The 21,824-nt window shown below is 35.5% G+C and overlaps 1 long non-coding RNA gene and 1 other non-coding gene across 2 annotated transcripts in view; both read right to left on the reverse strand.

Moving 5' to 3' along the window:
- Positions 1-2,152: 2,152 nt before the first annotated feature.
- LOC139893291 (uncharacterized) overlaps positions 2,153-21,824 on the reverse strand; it is a 35,164-nt gene continuing 15,492 nt past the window's right edge. The window contains exon 4 of the long non-coding RNA XR_011774452.1: positions 2,153-2,553. This is a non-coding gene — a long non-coding RNA (uncharacterized lncRNA). The remainder of the gene's footprint in view (positions 2,554-21,824) is intronic.
- On the reverse strand, positions 5,651-5,753 carry LOC139895489 (U6 spliceosomal RNA). Its single transcript, XR_011775928.1, has one exon. It is a non-coding gene; the product is annotated as a U6 spliceosomal RNA (small nuclear RNA).

A 21,824-nucleotide genomic window follows, 5' to 3' on the forward strand; every position in this document is an offset into this window, starting at 1 on the left:
AACGTCTCATTTAGAGTCGTTCTCGCTTATACAACTGTGTTATGATATGATTGGTCACAATTACCCCTGGTCCATTTTGGGGGTGTGACAAAACCAAATTAAAATGACCCATTTCAATCTATAATTTGTTTCGACCTTTTACCCAACCCACCCATTATTATACTTAATCTATAAAAAAATCATTTCGAATGACGAATTGGCACACAATGAGTACAATCATGAGGAAAACTAAAAGGTTACTCCGTAATAAACATGAACTTAGAGGTGGCAATTTAAACTTCTGCATGCAATTAAAAAAATAGAACTTCATCAACCATTGACTAATAAGACACCTGCAAAACACTCATGAACTTATAGGTGGCAATTTAAACCCATTTACTATTTTTTCAACCAATAAAATGGTATATGCCTTGAGGTGTGACCAAGTGAAAAAATGCCACGATAAAACCATATATAACTCCTACTAAAGTAAGCCAAAACACTATGCAACATATTAGCCATTGGATCAAAGGGTATTAGGAGGTAATTTTTTGATCTAAGGGTATTGAAAGGGGTTTTAGAAATATTTATTAGTTAATAAAAACTCTCTTTTAATGTATACTTTTAATGTATAGAGTGATATACCATTGACACTATTGTTGTTCATGCCAAAAAATACTATGAAACGTGTCTAAATCTGTCACCTTTATATGAACTTAAAGCGATATAAATACTTCCATTTTCTACATATATTAGAGAGAGAAAAAAGTTAGGAGGTAATTTTAACAGAACATTGAGGTACATACCGAGAGTCGCAGAGGGGAGAAATAGCCATATTATAATATTATCAAATACGATAATATCTTAAACGATAATAAGATCTAGTTATCAAATATCAGATGCAGGAAGATGTACCTTAAAAACCAGTGAGGTGATCAATTGCAGCATAATCTTCTGCTATCGATCCAAAAAATGTTGCTATAGATCCAAGCTCCAACGCCACACGCCAGGGTAGTCAGTAAGATGAATATTACCAATTAAATTCACCAAAACCTCCAGTTGCGCCGACTTCTTGAACCGATGCAATCTCTTTTCCAATACCAAGACCAAGTGTTATTTACTCGACGATCACTAACCATGCAATCAGGAAGAACATCTAAATGAAAGAGGAGGTTGAACCCATCCATCAAAATACCCGAATTGCACCACGCATCTTTCCAAAAACGCACACTTCGACCATCACCAATTGTTTACACATATAGTCCTGAAATATAATGTTATTGTCATGTAGCCATCAAACGGTTTTAACAATGTCTAACCAAATAGAATTCCCATTCAAGAATAAAGAAGCCGAGAAACAATCATTACCATGAATGGCGATTATCGCCTTTGCCCATAACGAATCCGGATTAACAAGAAAACGCCATCTCCATTTTTGAAGTAACACAAGATTGAAAGCCTTAAGACTTCCTATTCCCAAACCACCTTTCTCCTTGGCTGCCATGACTTGATCCCATGACACCCATGCCATCTTCTTTTTACTCGAGGAACCACCCAAAAAAAAATGAGGAACTGATACTTTCTAGCCGATTCAACACTGTTTCGGACATTTAAAAAGAGACATAAAATAAACTCCGATACTCCCAACGACAGATTTAATCAGAGTTAGACGACCCCCTATCAATAAAAGAGAAGCATTCCAACCCGATCAACGCTTAGAAAATCTTTCCACAACATCATTCCAATTTTCGATTCTGCGCATATTAACACCATTCTGCTCATATTAGCATCCGAAGGGAATCCTACATATTTGAAAGAAAACCTACAGGTGAACAAACTGTAATCGTAGCAAGGCCTTGCAATTCTTCCTCAACAACATTAATACCAAAAATATTCGATTTATCAATATTCAGTATGAGACCAGAACATGAATAAAAGGAATTAAACACCTCTATAATGAGTAACATCTATTGGAAACTCCACTCAGAAAACACAACATCATCCGCATAAAACGGGTGAGATAACAGACGACCCGAATCACGAAGTTTGATCCCACTAATGAGGCCCGAAGCAACTGAATCCTTAAGCGCTAAATGAAGACTTTTCATAACTAGAAGAAACAAAAACGGACTAAGCGGGTCACCTTAAGGAATACCTTTCTTAATGTCAAATTCCGACGAATGACTACCGTTCACTAAAATAGACACTCTGGCCGACTTCAAACAAGAAATAATCCAACGTCTCCATTTCATCCCAAAACCAAGAGTACCCATCATATAAGAAGAAGTTTTGCACTATCTTCTTATAAACTGTCCCCACCTCTAAATGTATTTATTTTAAAACAAGGTTAATATTGTTGCTAATTGGATCCAATAGGTCATCATAAGCATATTATTCTCAGTATCTTATGGGTTCTCATGTTGCTTTCACACAGCATTGAATCATTTAGTTGGTTGTTCTTGTGTGAAAAGCTTGATTCTATCGAACAAAAACATCCGAATATTCCGGCAATATCGTTATTCGTTGCTGAATTTTCAATGGAATCCTTAAATAGCACGAAGGGAGTGGCAATGACTGAAAAGGCAAAACGAAAGGCTGCGTTATCGAATTCTTGTTGGCAACTTGCGTATCAATAATGATCCAATTTTGAAATGCTTTAATGTAAATTTGTGACTTTTGACATTTGACCCATACAGCCTATTTGACCCATAGAGCCTATTTGACCGTTTTCCTTTTTATCCAATTTCTTTATTTTAGCATTAGAAAGATAACCAGAATTGACCCATTCTGAAGTCTGGGTCGAAATTTTTACCTCTAGTTGCCATGTGGGCAAGGATCTACTTTCATATTAGTATCCTTTCATAATGATCTATTTATTAGTGGCCTATGTTCTATAATCTGAGAAGAATCTGTCAAAAGGTTTCAAAAATTTCTACTCGGGGGAGTACTTGGTCGCGTGACTTTTTAGGGAGTTGGGGAATACTCGGTGTCAACCAAGTTTAACTTTGACAGATTTTGGCCGATTTTCCGAGTAATCTCGAGTTTTGGCCGAGTTTGACCGAGTCAACGACAGGAACTTATACAGAGGCAAGAACAACTTGAACACATTCATGATCATCTAGCTGACAACTCAAAAACTATATTAGCTGCCCAGGTTGACCTTTTTGATTTAGCATCTTTCATATCGAATAAATTGCATGTATTATAAATTAAATAGATGTTTTTTAAGTTTGATAGGAAGTTTTTGAGTCCAAACATGTTTGTTGCTATCGACAAGCTCTTCACTCTGCATAATGCAATTTTACGTAAATCGCGAATAATAAAAGCTTTCCTTATATAGTCTATATTAATCTTCACTCTCTACATGTAAACAAGCAATCGAGATTGACATAACGTTTATAACATTATCAATCGAACATGATTCCTAAAAAGAAAATCATCGATGAACCCTTTTAGCTTGTCTCTGTTTCTTTTCATTCTCATTGTAAATATCACATACTTGTACCCAAAAAACCTTCCCATCTTTATCAATACCTTCCTAAACCAGAAATAAGCTCTAGCAAAACAACTCCAAAAGCGAAAACATCCATTTTAGTCGTTACCACGCTATCATGCAAGTACTCAGGGGCTATGTAACCCGTTTCTAATACTAATCGACCATTGACACTAGTGTTGTTCATGCCAAAAAATAGTATGAAACGTGTCCAAATATGTCAACTTTATATGAACTTAAAGCGATATAAATACTTCCGTTTTCTACATGTATTAAAAAAAGTTAAGAGGTAATTTTACCGGAACATTGAGGTACATCCCGAGAGCCGCAGAGGGAAGAAATAGCCATGTTATAATATTATCAAATACGATAATATCTTAAACGATAATAAGATCTAGTTATCACATATCAGATGCAATCACATATCAGATGCATGCAGGAAGATGTACCTTAAAACAAGTGAGGTGATCAATTGCTGCATAATCTTCTTCTATCGATCCAAAAAATATTGCTGAAATGAAAATTTGGATCATTAGACCAACCAATGAATATACCATATTCATCTTTCTGTGGTTATATGTTTTGGGTCGGTTTATTATTAGATAGTTCTCACACTATTAAGAAAATACTTGCTAAACGAAAATATTAAAAGATCCAACACAAATGGACAAAAGATCAATAGTTCAGAGTTGAAACAAATTTTACTTACATTTGTCATCTCCTTCATTGGAATACAAATTTTGGTTTACAAATTGAAATTCATTGAAGAAACATAATATTAGTTTCAAACACAAAGGTTTTACCTTTTAGGCAAGATTCATTAAGCTTAAAAAACATAAGTACTTAATAATTAATCAAATTACTAAACTTCTCCTAGCAGTAATCAAATTTGTTACCTTTATCACCTTTTTAAATTTAAAGAAGAGAAAAGAAAGAAACATACATTACTGATACCACTATTGTCCCATCGATCTACGGGATCTTCATTAAGATCAGGTTCGATATCGGTTAATCCATCAGCATTCAATCTCCTTATCCCTTTTCTACTACACCCACTGTTGTTGCTTTTATATCCAACAACAAACACTATAGCTAGTAGAGAAAATTAAGAACAACTCAACATAACAAACATATTACTGAATTAACGATTTATGTGGTTACTAAGAAACATTATACATGCTAAAGCTAATAGTTGCTTTCAAAGGCCAAGTTCAAACCAAACATGATAACAAATTTATGCATGATCTCAATTTTTTATCACCGTGAAAGAGTTATAAAAAAGTGACTGTAATACCAGATCTGCAAAACATCCCTAATTTTCATAAGTTTAGAATTGTATGATTACTAATGTGAAAGATTAAACGATTTTCACCCTGCTACGGTTGAAGACAAAAATCCTGGTGGAATATGTATGAACTAAACATATCAATGGCATTCATCCAAAGTTCCAACTTTAACTATTAAAGCTACTAAATACAAGGAATACATACATATCTATCATGCATCATCAGTGCAACTAACGTATCATAAGATTTTAGCTTACAACCATAACATTAAAAGAACAACTTCATATACAACTAGAGTAACATAAATTCATGAAAATTAGCATTCCACAGTCTAAAAACTTATAAAAAGCCACAAGTGATTAATCATCACCTGATTACAAGTTTAAGAAAAAGGCCTTAATTGATAATAAATTAAATTCTATTAGGGACACAAAACCCAAAATGATGACCAAATCTATCAATAAGTAAAATTTAAAACCCTAATTGATGTCATAAATTTATCAACGGCAGAAAGATTCATTTATAAATCTAAACCCTAATTGATAGTCTAAACCATCAGTAACACAAAGGCCCTAATTCATACTGAAGTAAATCTATCAATGGCAATGAAACCCTAATTTTAGTTTTGAGCCCAAACTGAAGATCCAAACATAACAACTAGACCAAAACCCTAAATCACACAGAAATAACACTATCAATGGCAGAAAAAACCCTACTTGAGCCTAAACTGAAGATCCAAACATAACAACTAGACCAAAACCCTAAATCATACAGAAGTAACTCTATCAATGAAAAAAAAAAACCCTAATTACATAAAGACAGAGCAAAAATATCGAAAATTTTGAGCAAATATCACCAAATTACAAACAAATATCGAGAATTTTGATCGAAAAAAAATTTGGACCATTTCTCAATTTGTGCGTGTCATTCTTGCGCAGGGGCCATGCTAATCTTCTCTGTATCGTTCCAATTTTATCGGATGTCCCCGAAGGGACGATAGTTAGGGCTTGCCTGCGTACTATAAACTTGCAGACGAAGCAACTTCTGGTCGATGTGGGACTAGCTACAGTAGCCTAACCAAACTATATCTCTGGTAAATTTTACGGAGTAACTTTTTTGGATTGTATTTTCTTTTGATTTAAAAAAAAAAAAAAACACTCAATTCGTATAACTAGTGCGGATCCGGCCCGCGCGATGCGGCTGGGGCTTTCGGCAAGCGTGTTCATATTTAACGTAATGTGTTAAGCGCCGTTGTAGAAATCGTTGTGTTTAGCGTTTTTTAAAACGTGTCCGTTTCGAATGTAGTTAGCTTCATTTTGTTCATAAAATTATTTCGAGTCTAACGGTGTTGTCGAAAAAATTTAACTCGCGACAAACAGGAAGATAGGGGGTGTCGTTGTGTTTAGCGTTTTTTTAAAAATGTCCGTTTCGAACGTAGTTAGTTTCGTTTTGTTGGTAAAATTATTTCGCGTCTGACGGTGCTGTCGAAAATATTAACTCGCGACGAGGAAGATACGGGTTGTCGTCGTGTTTAGCGTTTTTTAAAAAGTGTCCGTTTCGAACGTAGTTAGTTTCGTTTTGTTCATAAAAATATTTCGAGTTTAATGGTGTGGTTGGTGTAATTTAACTTGTGGCGAGCAGGAAGATACGAGCTGTCGAAGTGGTTGGGTGGAGTTTTTATTTTAAGTAAGAGAATTTATGTTTTACCCCCTGAAGTTTGACGTATTTTTTGCAAGTTAGGTATAGTTGGGGGGTTAAAGTGAAAAATGAGTGGGGGAGGGGATGTCGTTTCCCCTGATAGAACGACCAAAGTTTTCACTTCCTTGATAGAACGACCAAAGTTTTCACTTCCTTTAGTATATTTGTAATGTAATTTGTTTATTATTATTATTATATTATATTATATTATACCTACATACTAAAAGTCACGCCATATTTCGCCGTTTCAGTTCTATCGGATTGTCGTTTTGAGTTTGCGTTCACATTACAAACGGTCCCTCAACTTCGGCTCAATTTACACAACGGCCCCTCAAGTTTCCACTTTTTCGGGGAAGAAACCGTAAATATATAATTTTATTAAAATAAAAGAAACCAATTCCACCCGAATTTTTAGCGGGCCCTATCTTCACTCGCTCAGTGCGAGTTAAATTTTTCCGAAACAACCGTTCAACTCGAAAAAATCAGACGAACCCAACGGGACTAACTATACGCGAAGCGGACATCGTTAAAAAAAACACTAGATAACGGGCCATATATTCTCGCTCGGTGCGAGTTAAATTTCTCCGAGACCACCGTTTAACTCGAAATAATTTTACGAACACAACGCGACTAACTATACGCGAAACGGACATCGATAAAAAAACGCTAAATATTTTGGGCTATATTACATACATATACATACACGTCCAAGAAACAACCCAACCTACTAGATATATTAGGTACCAAACAACGTATATTCAAATTCGATCGCGCGTCGAATACAAGCGCAGCAACGCGTGGTCGAATTTTTTTCTAGTTATTATTAATTATAATTATAATTATAATTATAATTATAATTATAATTATAATTATAATTATAATTATAATTATAATTATAATTATAATTATTAATTATTATTTAACTACATTAGGTACTTCTAGATTCATTAATCATCCAAATTATATGTATATATTTGTTACGGTAGGAAGGATTATCTATATCTCACCTCCTCATTCCTCACATATGCGGGATTAAGTATTGTTGTTGTGTTGAGTTATTAACTATAGTGTTCCTGGAATGAAATGCTTCACAATCTTTATGAATGAGATTGACAACAAGGACGAGATAGGTGTTCCTGAAAGAAAGAAAAAAAAGTAGCTAGTTTTGATTGTTATGACTCTGGGAGGGCTCGATTTTTTCTTCTTTGCGTTTTTTGTATATATTCTGCTCATGCTAGCCCAACAAAACCCAAATTCGTAGAGAAACGCTCATTTTATAGAAGAAGTGTCTTACCTCAGGCTGACAGTTTATGTCAAGCAACCACAGCTCCGAGAGTTGCTTTACATGGTACCACTATTTCATTTGGATGTGCCTACAACAAAAAACATTATTCTTTATAGTTATCTGTATAGCATAAAAGAATCAAGAAAATAAATGATCTGGAGGAAAGCAGCTTATACTGCATTTGTGCCTAACTAAATTAATTACAGGAAGCCAAGTTTTGGTCTACAAAATAAAGATTAAATTACAAAAATTATTTAATGTTTAAAGGTCTACACTCTTGATTTTCTTGAGATCAGATTCAACATATTTAATTCTCACCAAAGATCCGAGCTCGCAAAAGGTCACACCACGCATGGCGTTCCTCTACTTTGAGAATGGTCCGTTCGCAGGTAAAGAGGTCATTCTGTAAAACATTATAGCTATCAGCTCTGGAAATGTACTTACAGGGTAAAGTTTGAGGTCCTGTTCTTGCAAGTATGCTAGCGTTTCTCTGTTCCGTTCTGTTCAAGTGTAGTGTTGATTTCGATGAATATTTCTCCCTGTAGCTGCTTATAGTAAACGGGTCAGCTGATTTCATTTATATATATATGATATATGATTGATGGGTGATAGTTATTTGTACAGACTTACGCATTGATTGATTCGTGGATTTCAGACACATCTGTAAGTTGCACTCTTCGTGCATTATAAATTATATGAACATTTTTGGTATATTTTGTTGGACAGAGGTTATTTACATGACTGCTTTTATATAGTGTCAGGTTACTAATTACCTCTTCGTTTTTGACCCAGCAGGAACTAACAGCTATGAGGACTGGCTTTTGCAATGATTCATATAGCTGTATGTCGAAGCTCGTGGCTTGTTCGTTCCATAACGTCAACTTGGTGATGTCCTTACTGTATATGTTTAAGGCGTTGTATGGTGTTAGTAACAAACACTTTGCTCTATGTATGACATTGTAATGAAATAAATATGTTGTTTTTGTTACCTGAGATTGCTGATATCGATTTTCCGACATCGTTTTTGTGTAGTGTTTGCATCTCCGTATGGGCTTATGTCGCCGACGTAGTGAATCGACCCAATATAATCCGACTTTTGTTAGGTAATACAATTAGTAGCTGTAAAAATGAAAAATGAAAAATAAAGAATAAAAGGTGGTTATTAAGTGTGTTTACCTGTGAGAATCGGAATTTCTTTTCTTGTGTATGGTAGTTCGTAGTTTGGTGCTCTTGTAGATGGTTGTATCTCCATATGAAATGAATCTGAAGTAATGCGTCGGGAACCCAAATGCAGGGATAGATTTAAATTTTTTAAATCGGCCAAATCTTAAAGTTGTTGGACACTCTATTAGACGTTGTTGGGGCCTTGTTGGTTCGCATATGAAATTTGTGATTTTGTATGATGTATGCAGCACCCGAATCTCGAATACCAAGTTGAGATATTGTATATCGTATGCGCTCATATTTTCTTGAATTGCGTCACCTATTAGTATAGTTATGTGTAACAAATGTCAGCTATATGTTTGATATAGATAAGTATTAAATGCAAGGTTGTCGAACTCGCGACTTGGGGAGAACTCGGCAGGACGTTTTTGAGGAGTTCTCGGCGACTCGGAGAGAACTCGGATGTTGACTTTTGTTGACTTTTAGATATATAAATAATAAATTCAAAAATATATGTAATAATTCTAACTTTTCTAATTATTTTTATTAAGTTTTATACATAGATTGAGTATTTATAATAGTTAAAAACTTGATTTATTCAAATTATCATATAACCTATAAGAGTGTATTATGTTGATACTAGAATCACTAAGTTACTATACTATGGGGACTGGACTTGTATATATATAGTACAAGAATGAAGTTACAGGGCCACAAATTGACATCCTTTAGAAATATAGTAATAATCCGTATCATCTTCCCCCATAAAGTATCTGCAACTTTTTTTTATCTATTAAAACCTAATTTATAATTGCAGCCATCATATTTTTCCCTAAACCCAAACTATATTATCTTTCCTCTAAGCTTTATCATCTTCCCCATCAATTCTCATCTTCCTCATCGATTTTTGTGAAGTTTTCTTTTCAAAATATTCGCCAACAAGAGGAAATGGGACATTAGATTGAAAAAGACGCCCGGATTGAACAAATCTGATGACGATTTCAACAGATCTGGTGACGTTTTTGAACAGATCTGTGCCTTTTGACCGCGTTGGCCGAGTTATTGAACGAGTAGGAGTACGAGAACTCGTCAGGCCTTTGATTCCGAGAACTCGTCGAGACCTCGGCGAGTAAATCCGAGTTTTGCAACAGTGATTAAATGTATTACTCTACACATAATGCTTGAAAACTACAGAATGTATATTATTAAAGTTACCATTTCTTAGAGTAACATACAGCAAAAACCGAGTGGAGTTCTATCAGGCGGGTTTTTTACGATTGATTAGTGATATAGGTTGACTTCGATGATTTTCAGTGTATCGTTGGGCCTGAGATCGGCAATCGCTGTTATTCCAGCCATGTTATTAGAGACTGAAACAGTTGACAGGAAAAGTAAGATAGCAGGAAGTGATATACACTACGTAGACTGATTTCAGAAACACTCAGTTGCATCGAAGATACGGAGGGCACACCGGCAGTATCTTCATGTTCGTTAACAGGCTCAAAGGGAAATATTAGTTTGTCAGCCTGATCCCCTTTGGCGTTTTCTAGTTGCTATTAGACTATTAGAGCGTAAAGCATCGGGCTCACATACATTTAACTTATAGTCCAACAATGTGAGGCAATAAAGAAGGATATAGTTAACAATATTAAATATGTGCATATCGTATAATAGCAAATTAGAAACAGATAAGAAGCTGCAAACACGACATCTGCTAATAAAACAATGGTGCAACATAATTCTAAAAGGAGCATCAGTAACACACATAAGAAAACACATAGTATGATGGGACTATAGCAAACTGTCAACATATGCTAACGACAAAGTACACAAAAAGCGAACAAAAACATACATAAACAATAAATGAGAACTATTACCTATAATGAGGTAAACTCAGTTTATCGAAAGCAACCTACAACAAATAAGAACCCTAATTTAAAACCAAAATTGCAACTGCAGCCTTTTAGAAAGAAGTTAAAAGGTGTATAAACAAAACATCAAAGGAGAATCTTACGTGAGTGTTTTTCTGCGCAAAAAAGAAGGAACAAAAGAGATGATAACCTTTATGTTAAACTAAATAAGTAAATAAATTTAATTTCTAGGTACTGGAAGATGAACAACCATCTGTTGTTCAGGAAAACATCAAGCAATTTTTGTTTATAACCTAATGGAAAGAACAAACAAAATCAAACACCAATCAATAGTAAACTTTTACACCAATAAATAATTTTTGAGTACATGAGGCTGGAAAGAGTCGAACACTGAGGGTGAACCGATGAACATGACGGTGGTGGTTTAGCTTCCTGTTTTCTCCTCAACAGCTGCCGGTAAATCATTGATGAAGAGGGCGGTGGATGAAGGGAGGAAGATGGTGGTGGTGTTTCATATCTTTATTTTGAGGAAGATGGCGGTGGTGCTTCAGATCGTTTCTGACCTCCAGCAACGCACCACAATCGCGACCTCCAGGAAGAGTAAGTAGGTATAGAAAAGAAGAAAGAAAGACAGAGAAATAATGTTAGGGTTGGATGAAGAATGGGTGAAAAAGTGGGTGTTAGGGTTAATTATAATTATAATTTTTGAGAGCAGATGGGATTACGGTCGGTGATGATGTTTTGGAGAGATCAGGCGACATAATCTGGCGAGACAAATAGTATGTGAAGGGTTAATTTAGGGAGATTAATGTTAAGAATGTATTTATGAACTAATAGTGTTAGAGGATGATTTTTAGCCATTGGATCAAAGGGTATTAGGAGGTAATTTTTTGATCTAAGGGTATTCAAAGGGGTTTTAGAAATATTTATTAGTTAATAAAAACTCTCTTTCAATGTTATTAGTTAATAAAAACTCTCTTTCAATCTGTATAGAGTGATTTACCATTGACACTATTGTTGTTCATGCCAAAAAATACTATGAAATGTGTCTAAATCTGTCACCTTTATATGAACTTAAAGCGATATAAATACTTCCGTTTTCTACATGTATTAGAGAAAAAAAAAGTTGGGAGGTAATTTTAACAAAACATTGAGGTACATACCGAGAGCCGCAGAGGGAAGAAATAGCCTTAACGCCATCTCCATTTTTGAAGTAACTCAAGATTGAAAGCCTTAAGACTTCCTATTCCCAAACCACCTTTGTCCTTGGCTGCCATGACTTGATCCCATGACACCTGATAATCTTTAATATTATAACAGCAGCAAATTAAAGTAAAACAGTAGCAGAAATGAAAATTGCAACAGCAAAATACCAAGAACAGGGTATGAGAAGTGCAAATACAATCTAGAACAGAGTATGAAATAGAAATGGAACTTATTTAATAGATTCAAATATTAAAATACTAGCAATCAAAGATGATCTCATATGATCAATCTTTGCCAATCAGACAAGATGAACAATATCTTGCTGCCCAAACTCTATAAGAGCCGATACCAACAAACACTAATTTTCTCACTGCCCAACCCTAATCACTAAGTATATAAAGCCTTTTCATTGGGCTTGGGCTTGGGCTTGGTTGTTATCTATCACTATTGGGCTTGGGCATGGCCATGGCATGTTCTCTATCAATACCGACGTCATGAAGAAGAGGCTTGTCCTCAAGCCGAGAGTCGGGGACTTGTGTCTGAATTTTCCAAAGGTCTTCCAGAATGGCCTCGTCATCCATTGGCCATTACGGGGCTTGAACAACGGCTTTGTTGATGGTATGAATAGCTAATCGATTTTGTGGATTAATTCTGTGTAGTTTCACAATACCAGGGTCCCATAAACGAATTTCCTGAATCACACAATTGAATTTTCCAAATTGAAGTGTGATATCCTTATGTAGCTCGAATATGTTAATGAGTTTATCATTCCCAAATCGAATGTTCAATCGTGGAATAGGTATGACCATTAAGCCCAAACCATCCATCAGTGTGTTGGAGATGGAATTAAGAGTGTCTCCAATGTCAATTAAAATCACAGTAGGAGAATTGTTTAGCTTACCCATGAATTTCAAAATATTGAGTGGTGGAGAAGAATCATTAATGATGCCCAGGTGCTCCAAATCTTGGCATTCGGCATCGATAAATTTGTCGTGTGTTTCCTTTGTTTGAAAATTGGTCTGGTCGACTTCTTGACTGAATTCACCAATGACACTCCACTGAATTTTGGAGTTTGCCCAAGTGGTGCCATCTATAAAATTAGATCGCCATGCAATAAGCCATTGTCGTGTTTGTTTTTCATCTTTCACGAATGCATAAGGTGTTAAACAACTACCCATGGTGGGATCAAATGAAATAGTGTCCATGCTACGAAGATAGTTGAAATTACCAGTGGTGTCAATAGTGATGGGATCAAAGGAATTAGTAGTTTTTCTTTGTTTGTCTTCCCAATCATATTTCAAATTAGTTGATAAGGTAGCAGCAGGGTTTTTAGTTATTGTGAGTTTGTGGGTTGTTGTAGTCATAAGCTTAGAGAGTGGGCTCGAGTAAATGGGCTTGTCCAAAGGATTATTGGGGTAATTGGTGTTGTAGGCCTGATTAGAGTAAGGGCATGTTTGCAATTTGGGCTTAGAAGTGAATTGAGAATAGTCACAATTAATTGGACCTAATTGTGTAACGGGCTTACTTAATTCAGCAGAGTGATATGTCAATGGACCTGACCAACAGAAGCGTAATTGCATGTACGGCTTATTCTCTATCCTATCTGTGGAAACGGCAGCAGTAGCTATTCCCATATGAAGAGAAGGTTCAATCGCGTGAATTAAAGCAGAGGGGTTTAAGGAATTAAGTATTGTACCTGACAAATCGCTGCTCATAGCGTGAAAGGAGGTGGTTTCTGCAGTATGTAGCGATTGATTGGAAGAATTAGGGTTTAATGGACTGATCAGATTTTCTATTTTTTCTTTGAGCCCCTTTAGAAACATACCAGTTACTTGTTCCCTCGATTGATCCAGAACTAGGGTTGCCGGAGGTGATGAGCAACTCAGTGGTGGTTGTTGATTATGTTTTTGGATACTGGTAGCTATTGTCTTCTCAATTGAGTCAGGTAATTTGTTCAGTAATTCCTTGATGGAATTCACAGTAGAACATATATCTGAGATCTGGTTTGAAAGCAACTCCAATTTTTTATCATGAGCATCAACTTGTTCTTCTAATCGGGTGATGATGAAATCTTCATCTGGATTCACCATCGTTGGAGAGGATAAGGTAAGTGGCAATGGAACCATTGATAATGTTTAATATTATAACAGCAGCAAATTAAAGTAAAACAGTAGCAGAAATGAAAATTGCAACAGCAAAATACCAAGAACAGAGTATGAGAAGTGCAAATACAATCTAGAACATAGTATGAAATAGAAATGGAACTTATTTAATAGATTCAAATATTAAATTACTAGCAATCAAAGATGATCTCATATGATCAATCTTTGCCAATCAGACAAGATGAACAATATCTTGCTGCCCAAACTCTATAAGAGCCGATACCAACAAACACTAATTTTCTCACTGCCCAACCCTAATCACCAAGTATATAAAGCCTTTTCATTGGGCTTGGGCTTGGGCTTGGTTGTTATCTATCACTATTGGGCTTGGGCATGACCATGGCATGTTCTTTATCAACACCCATGCCATCTTTTTACTCGAGGAACCACCCAAAAAAAAATGAGGAACTGATACTTTCTAGCCGATTCAACACTGTTTCGGACATTTAAAAAGAGGCATAAAATTAAACTCCGATACTCCCAACGACAGATTTAATCAAAGTTAGACGACCCCCTATCAATAAAAGAGAAGCATTCCAACCCGATAAACGCTTAGAAAATCTTTCCACAACATCATTCCAATTTTCGATTCTGCGCATATTAACACCATTCTGCTCATATTAACACCCGAAGGGAATCCTAAATATTTGAAAGAAAAGCCCCTGGTGAACAACCTCTAATCGTAGCAAGGCCCTGCAATTCTTCCTCAACAACATTAATACCAAAAATATTCGATTTATCAATATTCAGTATGAGACCAGAACATGAATAAAAGGAATTAAACACCTCTATAATGAGTAACATCTATTGGAAACTCCACTCAGAAAACACAACATCATCCGCATAAAACGGGTGAGATAACAGACGACCCGAATCACGAAGTTTGATCCCACTAATGAGGCCCGAAGCAACTGAATCCTTAAGCGCTAAATGAAGACTTTTCATAACTAGAAGAAACAAAAATGGACTAAGCGGGTCACCTTAAGGAAGACCTTTCTTAATGTCAAATTCCGACGAAGGACTACCGTTCACTAAAACAGACACTCTGGCCGACTTCAAACAAGAAATAATCCAACGTCTCCATTTCATCCCAAAACCAAGAGTACCCATCATATAAGAAGTAGTTTTGCACCATCTTCTTATAAACTGTCCCCACCTCTAAATGTATTTATTTTTAAACAAGGTTAATATTGTTGCTAATTGGATCCAATGGGTCATCATAAGCATATTATTCTCAGTATCATATGGGTTCTCGTGTGGCTTTCACACAGCATCGAATCATTTAATTGGTTGTTCTCGAGTTAAAAGCTTGATTCTATTGAAAAACCATCCGAATATTCCGGCAATATCGTTATTCGTTGCTGAATTCTCAATGGAATCCTTAAATAGCACAAAGGGAGTGGCAATGATTGCAAAGGCAAAACGAAAGGCTGCGTTATCGAATTCTTGTTGGCAACTTGCGTATCAATAATGATCCAATTTTGAAATGCTTTATAGTAAATTTGTGACTTTTGACATTTGACCCATAGAGTCTCCTTTACCGTTTTCCTTATTATCCAATTTCTTTATTTTAGCATTAGAAAGATAACCAGAATTGACCCATTCTGAAGTCTGGGTCAAAATTTCTACCTCTAGTTGCCATGTGGGCTAGGATCTATTTTCATGATAGTATCCTTTCATAATGATCTACCTTTAGTGGCCCATGTTCTATAATCTGAGAAGAATCTGTCAAAAGGTTTCAAAAATTGCTACTCGGGGGAGTACTTGGTCGCGGGACTTTTTAGGAAGTTGGGGAATACTCGGATGTCAACCAAGTTTAACTTTGACAGATTTTGGCCGATTTTCCGAGTAATCTCGAGTTTTGGCCGAGTTTGACCGAGTCAACAACATGAAATTATACAGAGGCAAGAACAACTTGAACACGTTCATGATCATCTAGCTGACAACTCAAAAACTATATTAGCTGCCCAGGTTGACCTTTTTGATTTAGCATCTTTCATATCGAATAAATTGCATGTATAATAAATTAAATAGACGTTTTTTATGTTTGACAAGAAGTTTTTGAGTCAAAACAAGCAAAGATGTTTGTTGCTATCGACAAGCTCTTCACTCTGCACAATGCAATTTTGCTGGAATCGCGAATAATAAAAGCTTTCCTTGTATACTCTATTAATCTTCACTCTCAACATGTAAACAAGCAATCTAGATTGACATAACGTTTATAACATTATCAATCGAACATGATACCCTAACAAGAAAATCAACGATGAACCCTTTTAGCTTATGTCTGTTTCTATTCATTCCCATTATAAATATCACACACTTGTACCCAAAAAACCTTCCCATCTTCATCAATACCTTCCTAAACCAAAAATAAACTCAAGCAATACAACTCCAAAAGCGAAAACATCCATTTTAGTCGTTACCACGCGATCATGTAAATACTCAGGGGCTATGTAACCCGTTTCTAATACTGATCGACCATTGACACTAACGTTCTTCATGCCAGATAATAGTATGAAACGTGACCAAATCTGTCACCTTTATATGAACTTAAAGCGATATCGATACTTCTGTTTTCTACATGCATTAAAAAAAGTTAGGAGGTAATTTTACCGGAACATTGTGGTACATCCCGGGACCCGCAGAGGGAAGAAATAGTGTAACAACCCGAGTTTTTTCGTTAAAACTTCCGTTAAATACTTGACGATCGTTAGTTAAATCATACAATTTTCATACGCCAATTTTTTTTTCCAGAATAGTTAACAGTGGCTACGTGAAACTTTTTCGTATTTAAAGTAAATAAATGCGTACTTAATCCTTAGTGGATTACTTGAATTAATATGTTATATTAATTAGTGAACTTAATTCAGTTGACGAATTAAACTAGAAACGATACGATTAAAGTTAATCGCCTAGAAAACTTTTCAGTTAACGGAACTCAGAAAAACGATAGAATAATTATTCTTAATAATTATTGAACCTATGAAAGAAATTTAATTTATTATTTACTTAATAAATTAAACATGGTGATTTTGTTTCAACGACTAGTTAACGTTCCGGAGATTCGGTACGGTTAATGGCACTCGAAACGAACCACGCGCGAACGAGCTTTTACACAAAACGAGCCTGAGACCCGAGCCCGAGGCCACATGGCCATGACCTCATACCTCATCATCCTTGGTCCCATGAGTAGCCAATGCATGTTGACTATTAGTTTAGGCCCATGTTTGTTGACTTTTGGTTGTTTAGGACACTAACTATATTCTCTTAATTTCTAAGTAACAAGAGAACATGTCCCATTCTTTTTCCTATCATTCTTGCTCCATGATTGCAGCCCCATACACACCAAATAATCCCATACCTTCATCCCTACAATTCTCCATCAAGTTTTGATCTCTTGTTTTTGCTTCTTTGATCAATATTGTTGCTTGCATCGTTCTCTACGCGTTTGTATAAACGATTTTGTGATCAAAGGTATAAACACATAAACTCTAATCTCTAAAATCAGATTGTTATTAAGGTTTCATGGATTAGGTTGTCTATTGCTCAAGTCTTGATGTTTGATGAATACTAGATGCGATAAATTGCTCGTCTTAATTGTTTTATGCGAAAACCGAATTTGTATTTGATGTGTACAGTAATTTTAATTTTTCAATTGTATGATATTATATTATAATTAGATTTCTTGCGAAAAACTATTAATTTTAGGCTTTGGATTCGCTTTATTTCATTTCCGGATGATCAAGTTATGGCCAATTGAAATTAACGTTGTGTTTTTGTGATTGATCAGAAATATGGGTTTGATAGACCACGAATTGAATTGTGAAATTTATACCATTGGATAGGTAATTTAAAAACACTCAGTTTACACTAGGATATCATGTCGTTTGCTTATGTAAAACCCGAGATATGCTTGAATTAGTGTAAAAGTAGTTTTATACAGCACTTGCATGAAAACGACCTTGTATGATAAAATGTGTTAGATTCTGTGATTAAAGCTTTGCATATTTGAAATCTACACAAAAATTAATTCATCTTTCATGTAGATATCATAGGCTAATTGTATCTAGATCTTCAGCTAATCGCATACGAATGTGACTAGCGAAACTAGAATCGAATCTGTAAATTGTTCTCTGTTTTATACTCTGTGGATTGTGTTTATTGAATGAGCATGTAAGCTTCTGGAATATGAATTTTAACATGATATGTGACTTATTATTAGTTTATGTAAATCTCCGAAACCTTATGCATTGGGCACAATAGGGCCATACTTTATGTAAATTGTGATTTGAGCTGAAAAACTGAATGTTCAATTTGCATGAATAAACTGTAGAAATTGGCTAAACCAAAATTTCTTTATTTTTGATATGTGTTAGTTTAACTTGTTTGTGAACTATGGCCACTGGTCTTGTATCGATTGCATGTTCCTAACTCCGGTTATAGCTAAAACCAAATCAGTGCGCGGTCAGAAACTGACTTGGTGAACCCCAAATGTACCCCTTCTGATTCCTGACTTTTAATTATCGTATGAGACCCTGGACGGACTTTTTGGAATCAATTTTGAGTATACTTATGATCTGGAGTTTTCCAAGTTTACTTGAATTTTGTACTATGAGATAATATGCTAAGTTTGCTACATGTACATGAACTTTGTGCACAACGATAAACTGAAATTGTGAAATTGACCAATTATGATCTAAAACGTGTTGTTTGACTTAGGTTTGATATGTTGACCAACATTTGACACGAAACTACTGATGTTGACTTTAGTTGACTACTTTGACCAAGTTTGACTTTCGGTTTGACTTCGGTTGACTTTGTTTGACTTGCATGAATTAGTTGACTGTATGTTGACTTCTACTTTGAAACGCGTCGATTCGAGCAATAAGACAACTTATACCATGAAACCACACTTGTTTAAGACATATTTATTGACCAACCTAAATACATATACTTAGGTTGCATTACTCGGCTATAAACCGTACAAGTAAATTGTCCACTTTTCAATCCGAGCTTTATTCAAAGGTGAGTCTACAGTCCCGCTTTTTACATGTTTTCAGGGATGAGAATACACGCTGTTATACTTATATTATCAAATGCTTTTTGTATTGACACGAGTACTATATCTGCATATTGAGTTTGTACACAAAGCCTCTAGCTTGAATACTTTAAATACCATCGGTGTAGGCACAATTTAGATGGACGGATCCGTTAGGTTGACAACCTCACCCGCTATAAAAACTGTGGTGCATTTACTTTGAACATAATACATTCGTACAAGTGTATAACATTTTTATGAGGTAAAGGCAGGTATAGTGGATTCTATACTTGGGTCATTGCTAGTATTCAGGTGCTCATAGATTATGCAAACGTTTCGCAAGTTGGAGTTGTACTTGTAAAATCTCGTGGTCAAGGAAACTAAACTATATTTCTGATAACTGTTTTTCAGATACTATACAACGTTATTTAAAACTGTGGTTTACGAACAAATGAGATAAAACTTGACATGGTATTGTCTACGAATATTTGAAACTTGACATGGTATTGTCTACAAATGATTGAAACTTGACATGGTAGTGTCAACAAACTTTTGAAATGGGACACGGAGTTGTCTAACTTTTAACATTAAACCTTGGTGGTCTTCCACTAATAACCGTTTTCGAAATGTATTTCTTAAACATATTGTATTGTTTACCTAAAACTTGTAGATTCACTCAACATTGTTGTTGATCCGTTTTGCGTGTTTTATTCTTAGGTATTAATTGCTTCTGCTGTAGAATATTGCTGTTACGTAGAAGTCAAGTCAAGCACTGGGACCAGAGTTAACATTCGGTTAAAGGGATTTTTGACGGGGTGTTAAAGATGGTATCAGAGCTTTGGCTATAGGGAACTAGGATACATTAGTGTGTCTAATCGTAGGGCGCATTAGTGAAGTCTAGTCTATAGTTGTGTGTCTTGGATGACTTTTATACACCATACATGCACTATTTGCTTCACAATATGACATGTAGGGCTACACATTACATCACGTACATATACACCCTATACCCATATGATATGGACTTGAACTAAACTTTATACTACGAATCACATACGTACACGCGACGCGAGATTTAACTAAATTAAGTTGCTTACGCCATCTTGAACTTATGGAGTTATGTCGAATGGAAATGTGAGATAGCGTAATGTAATGACCGGGATTACATTACGGTAACTCATATAGAAGTTTTGACATCGCAAAATAAGGAATTGGGAGCGAGTCAAGTAGGTTACTTGGATAAATACCGTTTAGAACATAAACCGTTTAATTTCAAATATGAGTAGAAATTTACACCGTACAATTTAATTGTTATTATAACCTATAAGGAGCGTGTAATCACGTCACAATTCGTCACTACCCGACACTGTCCGTCACCCCTGATTTCTACTTGGCACTACGAAGACACTGCCTGGACATACTCATCATCTTATACCACTACTCCTTGCTATTTATCGTTGGTTACTACTACTCAACGCCGCCTCTCACCACTAGTGGCGACCGATCACTACTTCTCACTGCTTATCATTTTTGATCTACCGACATCTTACTGCAATTATTGTACCAATTACATATAGGCTAATCCTGTCGCTATCATACTTATTATATTAGATTTTGTCTGATATATTTTCTAAATTTCCTCCGTAAATTATGGAAATCTTTTTGCTATATACACGTATTCAAGGAGACAAACATAGCATCCAACACTCAATTCATATCAAACCCTATTCCAAACACATAATATGGATTTCTCATCTGATTCCTCGAGCTCCATGGACAGCGTAACCGGAACGAACAAACCTATTAGCCATCATCTTTTCTGGATGAATTGGGGGTGGGTTCGTAGTCGACTTAATCAATGTAGGCGAGAAGAAGGCGATCCCTTCCACCAACCGAATTTACCTCTTGGTGAAGAACCTGAAGCACTTACCGGTGAACCAATCCGGAACACCATTTTCACCCTCATTTCCAGGATATCCAGCCACGAATATCTAATATCCAGAATTCTAGATCTTATTCATCCACTTATCCGAACCGCCAATCATCCCGGAATAGTAGAAGAAGTCAACGAGCTTCGCGCTCGAGTAGTGGCTCTGAAGAATATGGTGCGAAATCTAAGAGCATCAGCAGCACCAGCAGCATAGCCGGCACCACCAGTACCATCAACATCACCACCAACAGCATCAGCTTCAACAACAACAACATCCGCATCCCACACCTTAACATCACACTCGGTACTTCGGATATCAACATCATACACCTCATAGATACCAAGGAATATTAGTAATTGTGAGTTAAGATGTATTGACTCATTCTTCCTAAATATATATATATATATATATATATATATATATATATATATATATATATATGTATATGTATACTTTATATATATATGGTTTGGAACAATAATAAATCTTTTCGTACTAAACTATTACGTGTGAATCTTAACTAGTATGTACTACTTGGTTAAATCATATCACTATGTACATCCTTCGTTAATGACTTAACAATCATTAATCACTGCTTCAGCACAATAAACTCCATTTCATAATAAACTAAGTGTATTATTCAAATACATGTTTGATTTTTCACTTCTATTTTCGATGTACTCGAAACTTTCTAGAAAACATTATTCG

This window comes from Rutidosis leptorrhynchoides, chromosome 2 (genome assembly GCF_046630445.1).
Source record: "Rutidosis leptorrhynchoides isolate AG116_Rl617_1_P2 chromosome 2, CSIRO_AGI_Rlap_v1, whole genome shotgun sequence".
In the NCBI taxonomy this organism is placed as follows: domain Eukaryota; kingdom Viridiplantae; phylum Streptophyta; class Magnoliopsida; order Asterales; family Asteraceae; genus Rutidosis; species Rutidosis leptorrhynchoides.